Genomic DNA, 22,328 nt, shown 5'->3' with positions numbered 1-22,328 from the left:
TGCATTAGAAAAAGCCCTATCAAGGACATTCGAGCCCAGAGGCACATTATTCATAGGAAATACATTACTAGAGCCATCACTCATACTTGCATTATCAACAGTTGCACGCTTAGGCATATTAACATCCAGATTAGTGTCATAAATTTGTCCTTTAGGTGCATCAGTCCGTTGAGTAGAAACAGTGGCATTGGGTCCATGCACATTACTATATGTCCTTGGCCAAGAGAAGACCTGGCCTAACCTAAAGTCATCTATGTCCCTCTTAAGCTTATACTGTTTTTGTGCCAGTAAGCCCTTCTCATGTAGCTGTACAGTATCCAGTGTAGAATCAATGAGTCTATCAACAACGTCAGCCGGAAAATGACAATACAGCTCCTTTTGTTGTTCTCTAATACTCTCTCTTAACTCAGATTCTTCCGGTAGGAAGAATTCATTCAAAAGTGACATGTACTTTAGGCTTACCTCTATGTTAGACTGCTGCCACTTATAGAGCAACTCCAGGAAAGAATTACTCGTGGTAGGCATCTTCAGTACTCTTAAACCCCTTGGTACAATTCTCCTTTTGATGCAAACTTCAAAATACTGCTGTTGGGTCTGTAGTTGTTTCAACTTCATAAAATCAGCCCCCATTCTCGCAACTGTTGCTTGCAACTCAACCCTATCAAATGGCTCAGCAGAGATCACAACACCCTCCTCTCCAACTCCTTCAAACAACATCAAGGGATTCACAGTACCTGATACACATACAGAGAAATGATCAATGTTCATAGGAGTACCTCGTTCTGGTACATAAGGCAATTCCACTTGTTGCTCAGCGACACCTGCCATGCTCCCAGGGGGGTGAAAACAGCAATATGTAAAAATAAGTCCAAGAAATATCACTCCCCACAGAACTAACACTACCTGTGCCAAACTCAGTCCAAGCACATAAACTAACATAAAAGGCACAGTAGCAATGCAGGCAGTAAACACAGCACTAACCAAAATGCAGGAAACAAAGCTGAAAAAACTGCTGCCTCATGAACTTTAAAATTCGGATTTATTGTGACACAAACAGAAGACGTAGTAAGCGCTTTCACCTGCATAGGCTTCTTCAGACCAAAAGAACCCCATCTTGTACACCCTTAATATAGCAAAAAAGGCACCAAAAACAGATAAACCATTAAAGGCACAGTACAGTCATCATGGTATACAACATAAATGAAATGCTTACTCTAGAATACATTAACCATAGTAAAATAAAAACACATGTACCACTCATAAAACATAGAGGTATATAAAAAAGAGATATATAAAAACAAAAAACTGCATAAATTCATACTGACTGCACAACGCTAACAATAAATCCTCTCATAAAAATGTGCATATCCATGTATAAAAAGCACAGTCATACATATCACTTCAATCTTCTGGACTTCAGGAAAGGTCTCAATGGTACTTTCTCATTCAGTCCAGGAAAATCATCTGCTCTAAGTCTAACAATCCATTTAGAGGGGGTCCTTTTGATACATAGTTTTTTGTTTCTTGTTTGTTTTTATTGAAATAAATAGTATGGGAAGATATGACATTGATCCAAACAGAGGCAAGAAACTATAACTGCATATAAGATCAGCTTGCTGAACATTAATGTGGACATTTAAGTTGCAAGTTGGAAATATACATTCAAAAAAATGTCATGCACAATATGTGAAAATAATATCATCTTATCAGAGCCTTATCAATTTTGTGGAATGTGAATGACATTGTAGGTACGGACAAGAAACAAAAAGTAATTATATTAATAAGTGTAGGCTACAAGTTGCAATGCTACAGGAGACACACTTAGAAATGAACATATGATTTTGGCAATGAAAGGATTAAAGAATGGTTATTCAGCAGAGAATCAGGACAAGGGAAATAATAATACTGATTGTGAAAAGGGCTGCATTAATGCTAGAGGAGGAGAAGAAAGACAACAATGGTAGATATGTAAAAAACAAACAAACAAACAAAAAAACAATGGTAGATTTATGCTAAGGAAGGGTTATAAGCAGGGAAGAGGGATTACCTCGGCATGTATTTACATTATACCTAAAATTACAAATAAGAAAATTAAGAGAATTATGGGAGAGGAAATTTGCTCCCAGCAGAAAATATTATTCATGGGTGGGAACTGAAGATATGCAACAGTGAACATGTATCAGGGGTTCTAGAAGGGGAATTACAAGGGGAATATAACAGAGGACGGTAGACTTACAAAGAAATATATGAGAATATTTTTGGTTGGGAATTATGCAATTACTAGCTGGAACCCAGACAGAGATTTTGGGAAGCATGTCTAGACTTAAAAAGAAGCATAGATAGATTTACAAAGGCTCCCTGGAGTTGTTAGCCCAGTAATCACCTATGAATCTATGACTTTACATACGCTTCCCCAGGGTACAGTGACTGGGTTAGAATGAACAGAAATTATATTTCACAGGAGCATGGGTACTTAACCGAATGCTTTGAAACACGTCCAATAACTATTTCAGATCATGCACGGATGAAAACTAAGATAAAGATGCAGGGTAACCAAGTAAAAATGAGACACTGGTACTTTCCTACTTACTTATTAAAATCACTTTAAGGAATGAGTAGTGAAAATGATTCAAAAGTTGTTAGGGAAGATACAAATCTCTAAAAGGAATAGCTGAGGAATGGGATAAAATGAAAATGGAATTGAAATATATAGTAGAAATGAGAAAGAGATATGAAAAAGACGTAATATTAATTATTTAAAACATGATGCAGACAAATGGGAATCTTACAGAACAAAAGGAGGAGAAACTGTTAAGTGCTAAAGGGAAAATAAGGAAGTATTTGGATAATATACATGAGTTTAGAAAGTATTTTTTTTGTTACCAACCCCAGTACAAAAAAAATATCAGCACAATGGCTTAGGCAACATAAAATACAAAGGGTATTGCCAAACCTCGGGAGCTTATGATTAGCAAAACAGCTAGAGATCCTATAGAGGTATTAGAGATATTTAAGACGTTCTGTGAAAATCTGTAAAGAGCGGAGGAAATGGCAATTAAGAAAAGAAATACATAGAAAAATCTATACAAGACTTGGGAGGGGATGAGATAAAAATTGTGATGAATAATCAATCAATAGGTAAGTCTGCCGGAAAAGATGGTACTTCTGCAGAAGTCTGACAGTTAGGAGGGAAGAAAGGGATCAAGATCTTGAAAGTTATGTTTAGCAACATTTTAAAGAAGGGACAGTACCAGAATCTTGGAAGAAAGCTGTGGGAGCTGTACTACCCAAAGAGGGCAAAGACCCTTTAAACTTAGCTTCATGTAGACCAATTTCAGTTTTGAACTCTAACTGCAAAGTTTTTACAGCTATAGTAGCTAAGCAAATGGCTAAGGTGTTGCCAAAATTGACATATATGGATGAAAGTGGTTTTGTGGAGCGGAGACAATCATTTGACAACATTAACAGAATGATAATCCAGACAAAATCAGAGTGCAGTTAGACTCTGCTATTAGAGGCATTCGCTAGAGTTAGGGGGGTTTTATGATTAGGGCAGTGGCAGCATTAGTATTTCATGACAGAATAATGGGGTTAATTAAGAAGATATTTGATGTGTCAGATACAAAAAGCAAGGTGGGAGGTTTCCTCTATGACATGCTGTGTTTATTTGCTTTATGTTTAGAACCACTGGCAAAGAAAATAAAGGACTCACACATTAAAAGGTATAACTGGTGTGGTACCCAAGCAAATCTATCTTTATTTACACATTATATTATTTTGTATTGTAAATCCAGAAAAGGAAGGCTCAGTGTTGTGGAATATTTTGAGACAGTTTCACTTTGTCAAGGTATAAAATAAGTGAAGATAAAACAAAATAAACTATGTTCAAACACATGAATTGGTTCAGAGGTACTCATGTTTATCAAGGCATGTTAAGATGAAGTATTTAGGTAATTGGATTAAAAGTATTCGTATCACAGCTAAGGGTATGTGGGAAGAGACTAAACAAAAGATAACACAAAAACTTGAGAAGATGAAAACTCTTGAGTATGGATATGAATAGTAAGATACAAAACAGTAAAAATGTTTCTAGTCCCTTTAATACTATATATAGGCCAGGCATATTTTTATCACCCAGAGTAGAAGATGTGGACCATAATTAATAAAGAACTGAATGATTTTATTTGGGAGGGAAAGAGGGCAAGAGTTAAGTAGGTTTAGTTGTTTCCCCCACACAACAAGGTGATTTAGGATTATCAAATCTGAATGGATATTTTAGAGCTACACACTTAAGGCTCATATACAAACCAAGCAGAAGACAACAAATCAAAGTGGAAAGAAATTATGTGAAACAGGTGGGAAGGTCAAGAAATAAGGAGAAAGTAGGATTTGGATGTAGGCCTATAAGGAGAACAATAATAACCATACAGAATATTGCACTTATAAAGTATCAGAAAGTATTTTGAGAACTAAGCCAATAATGGAGATTTTGCAGGGGCATAGAAAATAGACAAAGGGGAGCTGGAATTTATTTGAGAAAATGTGCATAGGAACAAAGGTATCTGGAGCAAGTAACTAAGTAGGGAAAAGTAACAGAGTGGGTGTAATAAGAAAGAGCGGGGTACTTGGGAACATGTTTTAGGAATGTAATGAGTTGGTAGATTTAAAAAAAAAAACTCTACAGGGCACTTTGTCAGAAATGTTGGGGAAGCAAATTACTGTTAAAAAACAATAGGAGCAAGAAACAAACTGAGCGATATCCAAGGAATAAGATAAAATAAAATACAGTTTTATTAGTGCTTCCGGAGGGGTCGGTGCCTCTCCTTCTTCAGACAAAATACAAACCAATTAATCAACCTTATATAGTGAAACAAGTAAGACTAATTAATCAATTAAATCAATGAAAACACATTGTCATTCTTTAAAAGGAGAAATGTTGCTCCTATAAGAAAGTATGTGTGAAGCAATTTTGAAAAGACAAAATTTTATATAGAATTAAACAGAAACCCGACTAAAAAATATGTAGTACTTATTGTTGAAAAATATATATATATGCTATCCTGTATGCCAGTTGCATAACATTTTATTAAAAATCAAACCAGTAGTTGACACTTGTATGAGACAGCTCAGATGTTTTGCATCATATAGGCGTAAGAGGTTGTAAATGCCTATAAATTTAGCATACAACCTCCTTTAAATAAAAGCCTATTAAAGAAATTAAGATAAATGTTTTTACTACCTACTCAGAATATACGAATACAAAACTTATTGTAATAATAATGTATTGTGAACGACAACAGCCAAAGAAATGATATCTGTTAAAAAGTGTATTGACTATACCATATGCAAATAGCTACTTCTAGTGTGTATATAGTACACTAAGAAGGCCAAATACTTCAAACACCATAATAAAAGTAACCATTATTATTGCGGAATTTACAACCTTATAGAAATAAAAATATTAATGTTAATTTAGAAATAGAAAACAAGTTATACTAAAATTTGTACCTAAGCCTAAATTTATGTACTAACTACAGTGAATAATACCTAATAACTAATAATAATACGTTAATCTTAGTGAAAGAAGAAGCAGACTACCTTCTTAGGGCTAAATACTTCAAAATACATTTTATAGAGACATAAAAGCCTGGGAGCATGTGGGCCGCTGTTCTAATTTGCCACATAATCTCATCTATTTCCAATTGTAGTTGCCAAGGCCCCCCTCTTTCATCAATTAGTCTTTGTTGTAGTATAGTGAATTTGAACCTGTGATCAGGATAGTCAATGGTGTGCCTAGCTAGGGCATTAGTTGTATCTTTTTTATGAATGGCATATTGGTGTTCGTATATGCGCTGCTTGATCTTCCTTTCTGTTTTACCAATGTAAAAAGCTGCACATTTATCACAACAAGCTGAATAGATCACACCTTTAGTTTCACAATTATACTTGCCATTAACGTTATATGTCTTCTCTCTAATGGTAACCTTAGAATCAATGCTCAAGTGTCTACACTGTTGGCATGACCCACATCTAAACATTCCATGGTTCCTACCATATAGGTTATTCCTCTTTCTTTCCAATAAGACTTTAAGATTAGCTCCTTTTCTATAAGTTATATTAGGCTTTTCTCCTAAAATTTTGAGGAGCCCACTATCCTCAATTATTAGAGACCAATTTCTATTTAACATATCCCTTATTCTAAGGTGGTCTAAAGAGTAAGTACAAAGGAAGCTAGTTTTAAAATTATATTCCCTGTTATTGACAGCCAAATTGTGTTGGTTGTCAATATTTTCAACAATTTGGTCTGTATTACTCTGCAAAAGGGGCTTAAAATGGCCTATATTTCGCTTATAGGTAACTTCCAAGACAATATTAGCCACCTTAGGTTCAGGGTAGCCTATATTAATAAACATGGATGCCAGGAACTTACATTCCTCTGCAAAATCAGACTCATCAGATACCATTCTAGCTGGCCTTACCATCTGCCCTTTGACAACAACTCTTATCTGAAGGTAAGAGTGGCTACTGGTAAAATGCAGGAAGGAATTGGAGTAAGTAGGTTTTCTGTAAATTGTGCTTTTATATCTAGAATTTATTGTGTCCTTAAACAGATTGATATCAAGAAAATTAATGTTGGTGTCATGTATACTGTAGGTAAATTCAAAAAAGTTGGTAATTTGTGATATACTAGTGATGAGAGTCGGAACTAAGGCTTTCGGCCCTTCCAAATCAGGAACATGTCATCTTGGTATCTAGTATACCAAGCGTCATTATCCTGGAATAAAACATTGTTAAATAATAGGGTGTTCTCCCAATGGGCCATTATACAACTGGCGAAGCTACCTCCGCAGGCTGACCCCATTGCGACCCCAGTTCTCTGTAGGTATAACTGCCCGTCAAAAACATATAGTTATTGGTTAAGACAATCTCCAGTAGAGTTTCTACCAAATAAATAGTTTTCTCATCAATATGTCTTAATGTCAAAAAATCTCTTATCCATTCAAGTCCTAAGCCTTGAGGTATTACAGTGTATAAACCCTTTACATCGATTGTGAGAAAACAAAAGTCTTGTTGGAAATGCAGTTTACTTATATAATTCAGAAAACTCCACGAGTCCTTACAAATCTGGGGCTCTTATTCTACAAGGGGCCTTAGAATGCTGTCTATATATTTGGCGCATCCATATATCATGGACACTCGTCCGTCCACAATGGGTCTAAAAGGGGTATCAGTGCATCTCTTATGGATTTTGGGTATCCCAAACAAAGCTGGTATTCTAGGAGCAATCATAGTTAAATATTGATGCACATCTAAGTCACAAGTTCCTTCTAAAAAGAGATCATCCAGTATAGTTGTTATTCTTTTATAGGCTATATTCAGTTCATTAATACTAGCTTGTGTAGAAGCCCTAGTAGTAAGGTGTTTATTCATACTTTCTATGTATGTATTCTGGTCCATAAAAACCAGCCCTCCCCCTTTATAGGGTTTCATAACCCTAATGTTACACTCATGCAATAGGTTTAAAAATTCACGCTCATTTCTTGTGATGTTAATGTTAATGTTCCTTTTAGTATCTTTATCATTAGCGGTGGCTCTTAAATCCATCTCACATATTTTTTCAAAGGAACTTAAACTTGTGTGTAAAGGTGGATTGAAAAGGCTTGAAACCCTGAGGGAATTAACTAAAGTGGACTACCCCCCATTAGGGCATTCAAATTTAATTTACGCACAAATAATTTCAAGTCCATTATAGTTTTAACAATGTCCATGTTCATATCAGGGACAAAGGACAAACCTTTGGAGAAAAAGTCCACCATGTCTTGAGTAATGGTTAAGACAGTATAGTTGTATATCTTAAAGTCCCCCCCCCCGGAACTGATGAGTATTTGAGGATCTTTAAGGTGGTATCTGGTCATCTCCTGCGTTGGTTCCATCTGTTCCTCGGCTGATCCTGATTCCTGTTCGTCTTGCGGTTGGTGTATTGACCATTCTGGTTCCTCTGAAAACCCTGTTGGTTGCTAGTACTGGGCCGATTATTGCTGTTGTTTGAAGCCCCTTGCTGATGGGAGGAATGATTACTATTATGACCATTGCTATTATTATTATTGTTATTTAGTCTCTCACTCCGACGTAGAGGTTGTGGTTCCCCTGCATGAGTGTTAGATTCTCCATTTATAAAGCTATTACCCTCATCTTGTAAACCATTGTCAGTTTCAGAAAAGACATCCTGATTACTTATGTTCTGTGTATTAAAAGGTGGACGGGGGTATGCTCTATTATTTGCATATTCCTGTAGGTCTCTTGTAATTTTCTTCTTCTTGGTAACAAGTACCTTAGCCATAGTGGCCTCAATACTGGTAAATATTCTGGCATACTCGTATTTATAACAAGAAAATGCATTATCTGTTTTAATGGCATGTTCTAAAACTTCAAGTTCCCCTTTCAGACAATTAATTTCACTTTTGTATTGGTTAATTAGTAACATTATGAACTCAAACCCTTGCTTGTCAAAAAGGGTCAAGAGCTCACGATGAAAGGGTGAACTTTCTATCAAGCTTACTGGGTAGCGCCATTGCCGCAACCCTTTAGGTACAATCTTTTTATCAGTACATTCCTGCAAGTAGGCTATTTCCAGTTGTAACTTTTTACATCTGTACAGTTTCTGATCAAAGTCATTTATTAACGTTGTTATGTTACTCACCCCCAAATTCTGCTCTTGCAAGGTTCCGCTACCAGTGTCAGGGCCAAAAAAATTATTGTAATTCAAAAAGTTAACCATAGATGGAAAAGAAAGAGTTTCGGCAGTTTGCATATTATTTCCTCAATTATTACTGCCGCTTTGCTGAGAAACCTGACCCTGAGCAGGTTGAATGTCATTGGGTTGAGATACGCTTCGGTCAGGACCAGAACCGGAAAGTTGGTTCTGCCCAGGTAAATTATGTTGGATTGCTTCACTACGAACCAGACTCCTTTGGGGAGCAATGTCTCCATTAGGCAAAAGAGAGTCCATCCACTGGGTAAGGCTGTCAACGCGCCTAAGCAAGATTTGAATTAGGACCATTAAATTGCCTACGGCATTCGCCTCTGCGGACCCAGCCTTACTGATGTTACTAGTGTTGTTGGATTCTTCTTGAGTAAATAACAATCCAATTAGTCTTACTTGTTTCACTATATAAGGTTGATTAATTGGTTTGTATTTTGTCTGAAGAAGGAGAGGCACCGACCCCTCCGAAAGCGCTAATAAAACTGTATTTTATTTTATCTTATTCCTTGGATATCACTCAGTTTGTTTCTTGCTCCTATTGTTTTTTAACTAGTTTTTTGTCTTTGGTTTGTGTTTGGCTGTTTTCATGTTGAGCGAGACTGGAGCTCTGTCTCAAGGATTGTTATTTACTCAAGAAGAATCCAACAACACTAGTAACATCAATAAGGCTGGGTCCGCAGAGGTGAATGCCGTAGGCAATTTAACGGCCCTAATTCAAATCTTGCTTGGGCGCGTTGACAGCCTTACCCAGCGGATGGACTCTCTTTTACCTAACGGAGACATTGCTCCCCAAAGGAGTCTGGCTCATAGTGAAGCAATCCAACATAATTCACCTGGGCGGAACCAACTTTCCGGTTCTCGTCCTGACCGAAGCGTATCGCAACCCAATGACATTCAACCTGCTCAGGGTCAGGTTTCTCAGCAAAGCGGCAGTAATAATTGAGGAAATAATATGCAAACTGCCGAAACTCTTTCTTTTCCATCTATGGTTAACTTTTTGAATAGCAATAATTTTTTTGGCCCTGACACTGGTAGCGGAACCATGCAAGAGCAGAATTTGGGGGTGAGTAACATAACAACGTTAATAAATGACTTTGATCAGAAACTGTACAGATGTAAAAAGTTACAACTGGAAATAGCCTACTTGCAGGTATGTACTGATAAAAAGATTGTACCTAAAGGGTTGCGGCAATGGCGCTACCCAGTAGGCTTGATTGAAAGTTCACCCTTTCATCATGAGTTCTTGACCCTTTTTGACAAGCAAGGGTTTGAGTTCATAATGTTACTAATTAACCAATACAAAAGTGAAATTAATTGTCTGAAAGGGGAACTTGAAGTTTTAGAACATGCCATTAAAACAGATAATGAATTTTCTCGTTACAAATACGAGTATGCCAGAATCTTTACCAGTATTGAGGCCACTATGGCTAAGGTACTTGTTACCAAGAAGAAGAAAATTGCAAGAGACCTACAGGAATATGCAAATAATAGAGCATACCACTGTCCACCTTTTAATACACAGAACATAAGTAATCAGGATGTCTTTTCTGAAACTGACAATGGTTTACAAGATGAGAGTAATAGCTTCATAAATGGAGAATCTAACACTCATGCAGGGGAACCACAACCTCTACGTCGGAGTGAGAGACTAAATAACAATAATAATAATAGCAATGGTCATAATAGTAATCATTCCTCCCATCAGCAAGGGGCTTCAAACAACAGCAATAATCGGCCCAGTACTAGCAACCAACAGGGTTTTCAGAGGAACCAGAATGGTCAATACACCAACCGCAAGACGAACAGGAATCAGGGTCAGCCAAGGAACAGATGGAACCAACGCAGGAGATGACCAGATACCACCTTAAAGATCCTCAAATACTCATCAGTTTTGGGGGGGGGACTTTAAGATATACAACTATACTGTCTTAACCATTACTCAAGACATGGTGGACTTTTTCTCCAAAGGTTTGTCCTTTGTCCCTGATATGAACATGGACATTGTTAAAACTATAATGGACTTGAAATTATTTGTGCGTAAATTAAATTTGAATGCCCTAATGGGGGGGGGAGCCCACTTTAGTTAATTCTCTCAGGGTTTCAAGCCTTTTTAATCCACCTTTACACACAAGTTTAAGTTCCTTTGAAAAAATATGTGAGATGGATTTAAGAGCCACCATTAATGATAAAGATACTAAAAGGAACATTAACATTAACATCACAAGAAATGAGCATGAATTTTTAAACCTATTGCATGAGTGTAACATTAGGGTTATGAAACCCTATAAAGGGGGAGGGCTGGTTTTTATGGACCAGAATACATACATAGAAAGTATGAATAAACACCTTACTACTAGGGCTTCTACACAAGCTAGTATTAATGAACTTAATATAGCCTATAAAAGAATAACAACTATACTGGATGATCTCTTTTTAGAAGGAACTTGTGACTTAGATGTGCATCAATATTTAACTATGATTGCTCCTAGAATACCAGCTTTGTTTGGGATACCCAAAATCCATAAGAGATGCACTGATCCCCCTTTTAGACCCATTGTGGACGGACAAGGGTCCATGATATATGGATGCGCCAAATATATAGACAGCATTCTAAGGCCCCTTGTAGAACAAGAGCCCCAGATTTGTAAGGACTCGTGGAGTTTTCTGAATTATATAAGTAAACTGCATTTCCAACAAGACTTTTGTTTTCTCACAATCGATGTAAAGGGTTTATACACTGTAATACCTCAAGGCTTAGGACTTGAATGGATAAGAGATTTTTTGACATTAAGGCATATTGATGAGAAAACTATTTATTTGGTAGAAACTCTACTGGAGATTGTCTTAACCAATAACTATATGTTTTTGACGGGCAGTTATACCTACAGAGAACTGGGGTCGCAATGGGGTCAGCCTGCGGAGGTAGCTTCGCCAGTTGTATAATGGCCCATTGGGAGAACACCCTATTATTTAACAACGTTTTATTCCAGGATAATGTCGCTTGGTATACTAGATACCAAGACGACATGTTCCTGATTTGGAAGGGCCGAAAGCCTTAGTTTCAACTCTCATCACTAGTATATCACAAATGACCGATTTTTTTGAATTTACCTACAATATACATGACACCAACATTAATTTTCTTGATATCAATCTGTTTAAGGACACAATAAATTCTAGATATAAAAGCACAATTTACAGAAAACCTATTTACTCCAATTCCTTCCTGCATTTTACCAGTAGCCACCCTTACCATCAGATAAGAGTTGTTGTCAAAGGGCAGATGGTAAGGCCAGCTAGAATGGTATCTGATTAGTCTGATTTTGCAGAGGAATGTAAGTTCCTGGCATCCATGTTTATTAATACAGGCTACCCTGAACCTAAGGTGGCTAATATTGTCTTGGAAGTTACCTATAAGCGAAATATAGGCCATTTTAAGCCCCTTTTGCAGAGTAATACAGACCAAATTGTTGAAAATATTGACAACCAACACAATTTGGCTGTCAATAACAGGGAATATAATTTTAAAACTAGCTTCCTTTGTACTTACTCTTTAGACCACCTTAGAATAAGGGATATGTTAAACAAAAATTGGTCTCTAATAATTGAGGATAGTGGGCTCCTCAAAATTTTAGGAGAAAAGCCTAAAATAACTTACAGAAAAGGAGCTAATCTTAAAGTCTTATTGGAAAGAAAGAGGAATAACCTATATGGTAGGAACCATGGAATGTTTAGATGTGGGTCATGCCAACAGTGTAGACACTTGAGAATTGATTCTAAGGTTACCATTAGAGAGAAGACATATAAGGTTAATGGCAAGTATAATTGTGAAACTAAGGGCGTGATCTATTCAGCTTGTTGTGATAAATGTGCAGCGTATTACATTGGTAAAACGGAAAGGAAGATCAAACAGCGCATTTACGAACACCAATATGCCATTCATAAAAAAGATACAACTAATGCCCTAGCTAGGCACACCATTGACTATCCTGATCACAGGTTCAAATTCACTATACTACAACAAAGACTAATTGATGAAAGAGGGGGGCCTTGGCAACTACAATTGGAAATATATGAGATTATGTGGCAAATTAGAACAGCGGCCCACATGTTCCCAGGCCTTAATGAGTATGTCTTTATAAAATGTATTTTGAAGTATTTAGCCCTAAGAAGGTAGTCTGCTTCTTCTTTCACTAAGATTAACGTATTATTATTATTAGTTATTAGGTATTATTCACTGTAGTTAGTACATAAATTTAGGCTTAGGTACAAATTTTAGTATAACTTGTTTTCTATTTCTAAATTAACATTAATATTTTTATTTCTATAAGGTTGTAAATTCCACAATAATAATGGTTACTTTTATTATGGTGTTTGAAGTATTTGGCCTTCTTAGTGTACTATATACACACTAGAAGTAGTTATTTGCTTATGGTATAGTCAATACACTTTTTAACAGATATAATTTAATTGGCTATTGTCGTTCACAATACATTATTATTACAATAAGTTTTGTATTCGTATATTCTGAGTAGGTAGTAAAAACATTTATCTTAATTTCTTTAATAGGCTTTTATTTAAAGGAGGTTGTATGCTAAATTTATAGGCATTTACAACCTCTTACTCCTATATGATGCAAAACATCTGAGTTGTCTCATACAAGTGTCAACTACTGGTTTGATTTTTAATAAAATGTTATGCGACTGGCATACAGGATAGCATATATATATATATATATATATATATATATATATATATATATATATATATATATATATTTTTTTCCCAACAATAAGTATTGCATATTTTTTAGTCGGGTTTTTGTTTAATTCTATAGAAATTTTTTTCTTTTCAAAATTGCTTCACACATACTTTCTTATAGGAGCAACATTTCTCCTTTTAAAGAATGACAATGTGTTTTTATTGATTTAATTGATTAATTAGTCTTACTTGTTTCACTATATAAGGTTGATTAATTGGTTTGTATTTTGTCTGAAGAAGGAGAGACCCCTCCGAAAGCGCTAATAAAACTGTATTTTATTTTATCTTATTCCTGGGATATCGCTCAGTTTGTTTCTCGCTCCTGTTTTTTAACTAGTTTTTTGTCTTTGGTTTGTGAAGCAGATTACTGTAACTAAGGAAGTTATTCTTTCGTGTTGGGATATAGAAAGTGAACTGATGAAGACATAGTACTTCCCTATTACGTTTAATGGTGTTGGCGACCAAAAAACAATTACTACAAAATCAAAAGTTAAACCAACCATCACTGAATTATTGAATAATGTAAAGAAGAAAAAAAGAGAGAGAAATGGAGGTGGTATCTTTAGAAAAGGGAAGGAGTAAATTACCTAGAAATAAATGGAATTAGTGGGAAAAATACATGCAGAATATCATTTAGGAAGACTGAAATTTCAGGAAAGGCAAATATAGTCCTATAAAGGACTGGTTCAGGAGAAATCTAAAAAATGTTATACTGAATAATAATTAAGAAATAAATGATGTATGCATAATGCAGGAAAAGGGAAACATCTTTGTAATGGTTTATTTGCATTTTATAATTGTATGTGTACCCATGTCACTGTGTAATATGAAAAGTTAATAAAGGTGTTTAAAAATCATCTGCATTTTGAAGTGCCAGGCACGTCATAGTGTACATACTGAACGGCCAGTAAAAAGTATCTCATCATGTCTGTGTTTCAGTGTCAGGCTGTTTTCTGTTAGTGGACCAACACAGCATTTCTTTAGTGTTTTTTTTTCTTACTGAACAGCCAGGGATTTGATTTTTGCTCCTTTGCTGATGAATGATGCTCTGTTTCTAAAAAAAAAAAGAAATATTAATTAGTTGTTGTTACAGTGTAAAGTATGCACATCTTGGGATCTATAAGACTTATATTCATTTATGCTGAATATGAGAATGGGCATACATTGAAGTCTATGGTTCAAACTGTGGACACTAATGGGACTGATCAGTCCTGTTACTATACAGTATCAGGAATTCCTTCAGGTAATACCCCTCATTCACCTTTCCATGGTAGTACATACGTAGGGCTGTGATACAGAACAAAATGTACATATGCCATCTTTGCATTTTGCACTACAAAGCCTTAGCATGCCCTTTTTCACATTCCTGTGCATGCAGCAAAGAATGCATTTGACCTGTCAGTAACATTACCATGACATTATGACCTGCTATGTCACTCCCAACATTTTCTTTCTCCTGAACCAGTCCTTTATAGGACTATATTCCAATATACAGTCAGTATTACTGCTGAAGACAATATATGGTTCGCAGAACATGCTACCAAATATATTTCATTTCATTTCATGATTCACATCCTTTTCACAGAGATGGTGTCAAACAGTTTTGATTCAGTGGATGATATAAATACATGTAGTGGCAATGTCTTCTTGGATGGTTAGTCTAGTGATGTTCTCATGGTGGAGCGTGCTTGGGAATAAACTAATCTGCTGTGCCTTGCTTCATCTCCCTACATTATCTCTACTTCCACCCATCCCCAATATAATTAGATTAATGCAGTGTCATTCATCTCCCACAATTCTCTATCCATCCAATTATCAATTAGATTACTAGTCCAATATCTCTATACACTTAATCATAAATCTGGCATTTGACAACCACTCATACTCTGACTCTTAAATATACCCTCCTCCTTCTATCCAATCACCTTCTAGATTATAACAACCATCCCTACATACACTTTATAACAATGATTATCAGTCTGTTTGAGTCCCAATAATCTAACTTTTATATTAGATACAAGCCCATCACTGTAGAACTTAGGCAGGCCACCAGCCAAAATAATTGATAGGCTATCAGTTATTTTAACAATCCGAATGTTGCTGTATTTATTCACTGCATATGTGACAAAATCTGAATGACAAGATGACCACCATAAAAACACTACTACTACTACTACTACTACTAATAATAATAATAATAATAATACTAAGTTATTTTTAAATCAGCAGCAAAATCCAACCCTGGTACTCCAAAATACTATCATTAGAATTATTTGACAAATTACACAAAATTCTTCCTCAAATTGCCTACAAGCATACCAATAAACTTAGCAAAGAAATCCATTTAACCAAATACACAACTTACAACTAACAAAATGGCCATCTTTGCTGGTCAAAAGAGCAGGTCACATAAATCAGGTCCATCTTTCCATACTCTCTTATCCAAGAACAGCAACAAACCATCAAAAATCTAACCAGCATCATACTCTGTTCATCCAATGATCTACTCTGGGTTTAAAATTTATTAACTTTAATGTAAGAAGCCTTTGCAACAATTCTGATCAACTAGAAACCGTTATTGATTAACATACTCCAGATACACTTATAATCCCTAAAGCCTGGCTAAAACACCACATTAAAACTCCAAGGATTATAAAAGAATTCAACAGTACAGATTTTACAAAACAGCAAGTGGCACAGCCATTTTATCAAAAGAGCCATTTTAAATGTACATCGCATAAAAATAGTACTCTCTTTATAAAGAGGAAAACCCATAATCACACTTTTGGGCCTACACAAATTCAGGTTTTAGCTACTAGGCCTGTATATACTTCCTAAAAAACCAATAATGCTACTGAAAGATGCTGTCCACTAGCTGCTTAACAATGCAAACTCAGAAATAATCTGCACAGGGAATTGCAATATTAACTGGGCCTTGAAACGCTAAACAAATTCTACTTTATCTCTGCTTTGTCTACCCAAGTAATACTCATTTCCACTCAGACTGGCACAGCCACAAGCAGAGATAGCATTCTTGATTGGTTGGATCAGCTACAATCCTGATTCCACAAGCAACTGCCATCTCACTGTTATTACTTAACCTCAGTCCATTCCAAGGTTATTACAATTCGCAGTTTTAAAAGTGTCGACCAAAATTATCTAAATGGTATTATACAGCAAATCAGCTAGCTACCTATAGACCACATTCCAAGCCCAAGTGTTACAACACTTCAATCACAAGTATGTTAGACAGCTTAACTTTTAATCTATAAAAGTTAATTATGTATCCCAGCCCTGGATAACTCCTCAGTTGAAACCTCTGCAAAGGGATAGATTAAGGGCAAATTTTACTAAAAGAAAATGCCATTCCGACTTACACTCTCATAAATATTTAAGAAACAAATGCAAGCAGTTCATAAAATAAACAGCAAATGATAATACTTTGAAAACTATAATTCCAGTAACCAGCCCCTACTTTGAAATGTTTTGGCACTTGGTAAACAAATAGTTAAAACCAGGAACAAGTACAACCTATCATCAGCCTCTAATTCATCCAAGAAAGTGATCACTGAACTCCTCCACAACTACTTTTTAACAACAGTACCTAATATACCTACACCCCCTCCTCAGTCTTTAATAATACCCAATCTTTTTCGTCCATCCATATGAATTCCCAAGACCAAAACTTTAAAAAATTCTCTATCAAAGAATTAAGTCTGTTCCTAAGATGCTGTCCACTGGCTGCTCAACAATGCAAACTCAGAAATAATCTGCACAGGGAAGTTGTTTATGCAAGCAGTAAGAAATATGTCTCTACTGCAGATGCATTCAACGGGAAGCAGACTACATATATTTGTGTTTTAGGATTGTCTTTGGGCCAAGCACTGGTGAAAACAGAGCAAGGAAGGAATTTGGGATAAACATTTTGTAGAAGAATAAATAACATGGGAAAATGTATGTTGGATTAAAAAATAAACATGGAGAAATTTCTTTCAAATAGGTGCAAATTAAAATTATTTCAATGGACATACCAAAGAATAATTTCAGTAATGAATGGAAAATAAAACCATCAACTGTATATGAGAACTTTCCTAAAGACTATCATATGTGACCAAGACACATCTTGTAAGCCATGAAAACTGATGTCATGTCAGCACTAGAACTCAGTCTTTCACTTCTTTGGCCACACTTTCGCTGACTGAGGAATACAATGCATATAGAAAACAGATGAAAGTAATACTAAGAACTCTCTGAAAATCAGTTCTAAGCTTCTATTTCAGATCAATTTTTGTTATTCCAGTTTTTTCATGTCTTGTTTTTTTTTAAATAGATATTCTTAATGTTTAATAATTGTTGACAAATTATGCTTCATGCTGCTTTTGCACAATCTTTACAGCAAAAATGTTATAGTTTAAATAAGTAAATCTAGTTACAGTAAGTAAAATCTTACACAAGATTAAAGTTCATGGTTCAATAAGGTCTGACCACCTACCTCCAGAAGTCCTAAAGCTGGCAGACTACTCTACTGTAATCCCTCTTATAAGACCAATCAAAAGATGCATCCAAAAGAGTAACCTACCATTAATTTGAAAGTATACCATATCATATATGTTTAAAAAAGTGGTTCATCAGTCAAAGAGAAGAATTATTGGCTAACAGATAAGCTCAATATTTTAACTAAAGTATTAGAGTGCATGCATTGTTTACTAGCAACATACACCTACATAAATGAGGGGGGAAAATCCTCAATGGCTCTTAATACAGTTTCTGGAAATACTGCTCCATCAATACACCACTTCTAAGTGCAACTGACTATATCAAAGACAAGATTAATAAGAGAGAAGAACTAGAAGTATTACTTCTAGACCTTTCAGCAGTTTTTGATGTCATTAGTCAAACTGGACTAATAAAAGACCAGAAGACTTGTGTTTCCATCATGATACTGTAAAATGATTTGTAAACTCTTTCTCTTATTGAAAATTTAGACTCAAATGGGGAATGAGTTTTTCAGAATATTTATATCCACCAAAGGTGTCCAACAACTTTCTATATTAGAACTCATACTATTTAGTCAGCATATAAATTCTATGTCAGAATATACTGGACAGCTCACAGTGATGTAATACACTGACAACACAGACCTTTTTTGGTTAGGGAAAAAAACATAAAATTGTCAAAACCCTACTCCTAGTAAAACTCAAAGATCTCAAAAATGATTGCACGATTTTTTTATCTCACTCTGAATTCTACCAATACCAACTCACTTGTGAGGACTCCCAGTATGACTGCTCACTGATCAATAGGTTGATTACAATTCTCCCACTGTGAAAACTGCAACCAATAAAACAGTTAAAAATACTCATCTGGGGAAAATTCAGTTACTGGCTAGTATACACTGCTTGAATACAAACTAAGAAGAAATTTGAAGAAAATAGGGAAAAAAACCTCTGGCTGAGAAGAATTCTTTATCTGTTCATCAAAACGCAGTTCAGCTTCTACTTTGGTACAGGAGATGGCCTCCAGTAATTTAGAGGAAAAAGTAAATCAAATATATGTAGAGGTGTTTAAAATAAGTGAAACAATGAAAGAACATATAAAGTGAAATAACAAAAGGCTGGAAAAATAGAAAAAAAATAAACTAGTAATTTAGATGAACTGATTCAACTTCAAAAATGAGATGAAATGGAAAAAAAAGTCTGGCGGAGCATGAGACTTTCCAAGAAGAGATGTTAAAAAAATAATCAAGTTAGAAGACAGAACACATAGAGAAAATCTAAATTGTTCCATTGTACCAGAGAAATGGGGAAAAACAGAGTGCCTTTATTTTATGAAAGTACAAATAAGAAACTGGACCAGTTTTCCACAGCAGAATCATGTATTTGCTCCAAATCTTGAGAAAGAAGCCAATACCTGTATTACTAAAGATGCAATCATACCATCAGAAAGAGTTGCTCCTGACAAAACTGTGGCAGAAGGGAAAAGTATTAAAAATTGGGAAATACAGTGTTTGTTGAAAGTAATTATTCACTCTACATCAGGCAGAAGAGAAACATATTTATCCCAGCAATCAGGGAATTTCAAGAGGCAGGTGTGAGATTCCAGCTGATATATCCAACTTTCTTCAGAATATTTTTCCTGGAGTGCAAAAGACATTTTTGGATGACAGAATTGCTATGGAAAGTGATTATGCACTGTACAACAGGCAGAAAAGAAACATGTTTATCCCAGCAATTAGGGAATTTCAAGAGCCAGTTGTGAGATTCTAGCTATGGAGGAAATAAAAAAAGGTTAGCCAGCAAAAAGTTAGTCATTAAATAGAAGGCAAAACTGTTTATCATTCTTCTGGCAGTAATAGTACCCATGCAGAGATTTCACTTGTGAACCTGGGATGAGACTCAAATTAGTCCAATGGGACCAGTTCTCTATCTCAGTTAACAAATTGCACATCTTCTTCTTCTTCTTTCGGCTGTTCCTGTTAGGGGTCGCCACAGCAGATCACCTGTTTCCATTTCTTCCTGTCCTCTGCATCTTGCTCTGTCACACCAACCACTTGCATGTCCTCTCTCACCACATCCATAAACCTTATCTTAGGCCTTCCTCTTTTCCTGTTACCTGGTAGCTTCATCCTTAGCATCTTTTTCCCAATATACTCAGCATCCCTCCTCAGCACATGTCCAAACCAACGTAATCGTGCCTCTCTGGCTTTGTCTCCAAACCTTCCTACCTGGGCTGACCCTCTAATATACTTATTCCTAATCCTGTTCACCCTCATCACACCCAGTACAAATCTTAACATCTTTAATTCTGCTACATCCAGCTCAAACTCCTGCCTTTTTGTCAATGCCACTGTCTCCAACCCATATAACATAGCTGGTCTCACTACCCTCTTGTAGACCTTCCCTTTCACTCGTACAGGTGCTCGTCTGTCACAAATCACTCCTGACACTCTTCTCCACCCACTCCATCCTGCCTGTACTCTCTTCTTCACCTTTCTTCTACACTCACCGTTACTCTGAACTATTGACCCCAAGTATTTAAACTCAGCCACCTTCGCCACCTCTATTCCTTGCATCCTTACCATTCTTCTATCCTCCCTCTCATTCACACACATATATTCTGTCTTAGTCCTGTTGACCTTCATTCCTCTTCTCTCTAGAGCATATCTCCATCTCTCCAGGGTCTCCTCCACCTGTTCCCTACTCTCACTACAGATCACAATGTCATCTGCAAACATCATAGTCCACGGGGACTCCTGTCTGATCTCATCTGTCAACCTGTCCATCACCATTGCAAATAAGAAAGGGCTCAGAGCTGATCCTTGATGTAACCCCACCTCCACCTTAAATGCATCCGTCACTCCCACAGCAGACCTCACTGCTGTCACACTACCCTTGTACATATCCTGTACCACTCTTACATACTTTTCTGACACTCCTGACTTTCTCATACAATACCACAACTCCTCTCTAGGCACCCTGTCATATGCTTTCTCTAAGTCTACAAAAACACAATGCAACTCCTTCTGACATTCTCTGTACTTCTCCATCAACACTCTCAGAGCAAAGATCGCATCTGTAGTGCTCTTTCCTGGCATGAAACCATACTGCTGATCACTAATCATCACGTCCCTTCTTAACCTTGCTTCCACTACTCTTTCCATAACTTCATGCTGTGACTGATCAATTTTATCCCTCTGTAGTTACTACAGCTCTGCACATCACCCTTATTCTTAAAAATCGGTACCAAAACACTTTTTCTCCATTCCTCAGGCATCCTCTCACTTTCCAAGATTTCATTAAACAATCTGGTTAAAAACTCCACTGCCATTTCACCTAAACACCTCCATGCTTCCACAGGTATGTCATCTGGGCTAACAGCCTTTCCATTCTTCATTCTCTTCATAACTATCCTTACTTCCTCCTTGCTAATCCATTGTACTTCATGATTTACTATCCCTACATCATCCAACCTTCTCTCCTCTCATTCTCTTCATTCATCAACCCCTCAAAGTACTCTTTCCATCTCCTCAACACACTCTCCTCACTTGTGAGTATGTTTCCCTCATTATCCTTTATCACCTTTACCTGCTGCACATCTTTCCTAGCTCGGTCCCTCTGTCTAGCCAATCAGTACAGGTTCTTTTCTCCCTCCTTAGTGTCCAACCTTTCATACAACTCTTCATATGCCTTATCCTTAGCCTTCGCCACCTCTCTCTTTGCCATGCACCTCATCTCCTTATACTCCTGTTTACTTTCTTCATCTCTCTGACAATCCCACTTCTTCTTTGCCAACCTCTTTCTCTGTATACTCTTCTGTACTTCCTCATTCCACCACCATGTCTCCTTGTCGTCCTTCCTCTGTCCAGATGTGATACCAAGCACCTTTCTAGCCGTCTCCCTTACTAGCTCTGCTGTAGTTGCCCAGCTATTTGATAACTCTTCACTGCCACCCAGTGCCTGCTTTAACTCATCCCTGAACTCCATCTCACAATTACCCTTTTTCAATTTCCACCACTTGATCCTTGGTGCTGCCCTCACACTCCTCCTCCTCTTCTTGATAACCAACTTAATCCTACAAACCACTATCCTATGCTGCCTAATGACACTTTCTCCGGTCACCACTTTACAGTCTCCAATCTCTTTCAAACTGGCCTTCCTACATAAGATATAATCCACCTGTGTGCATCTTCCTCCACTCTTGTATGTCACCCTATGCTCCTCCCTCTTGTTAAAATACGTATTCACCACAGCCATGTCCATCCTTTTCACAAAATCCACTACCATCTGACCTTCTGCATTCCTTT

The sequence above is a fragment of the Protopterus annectens genome, chromosome 1.part2 (genome assembly GCF_019279795.1).
Source record: "Protopterus annectens isolate FY-2018-M chromosome 1.part2, PAN1.0, whole genome shotgun sequence".
NCBI lineage: Eukaryota > Metazoa > Chordata > Ceratodontiformes > Protopteridae > Protopterus > Protopterus annectens.
This window is presented reverse-complemented; position numbering follows the sequence as displayed.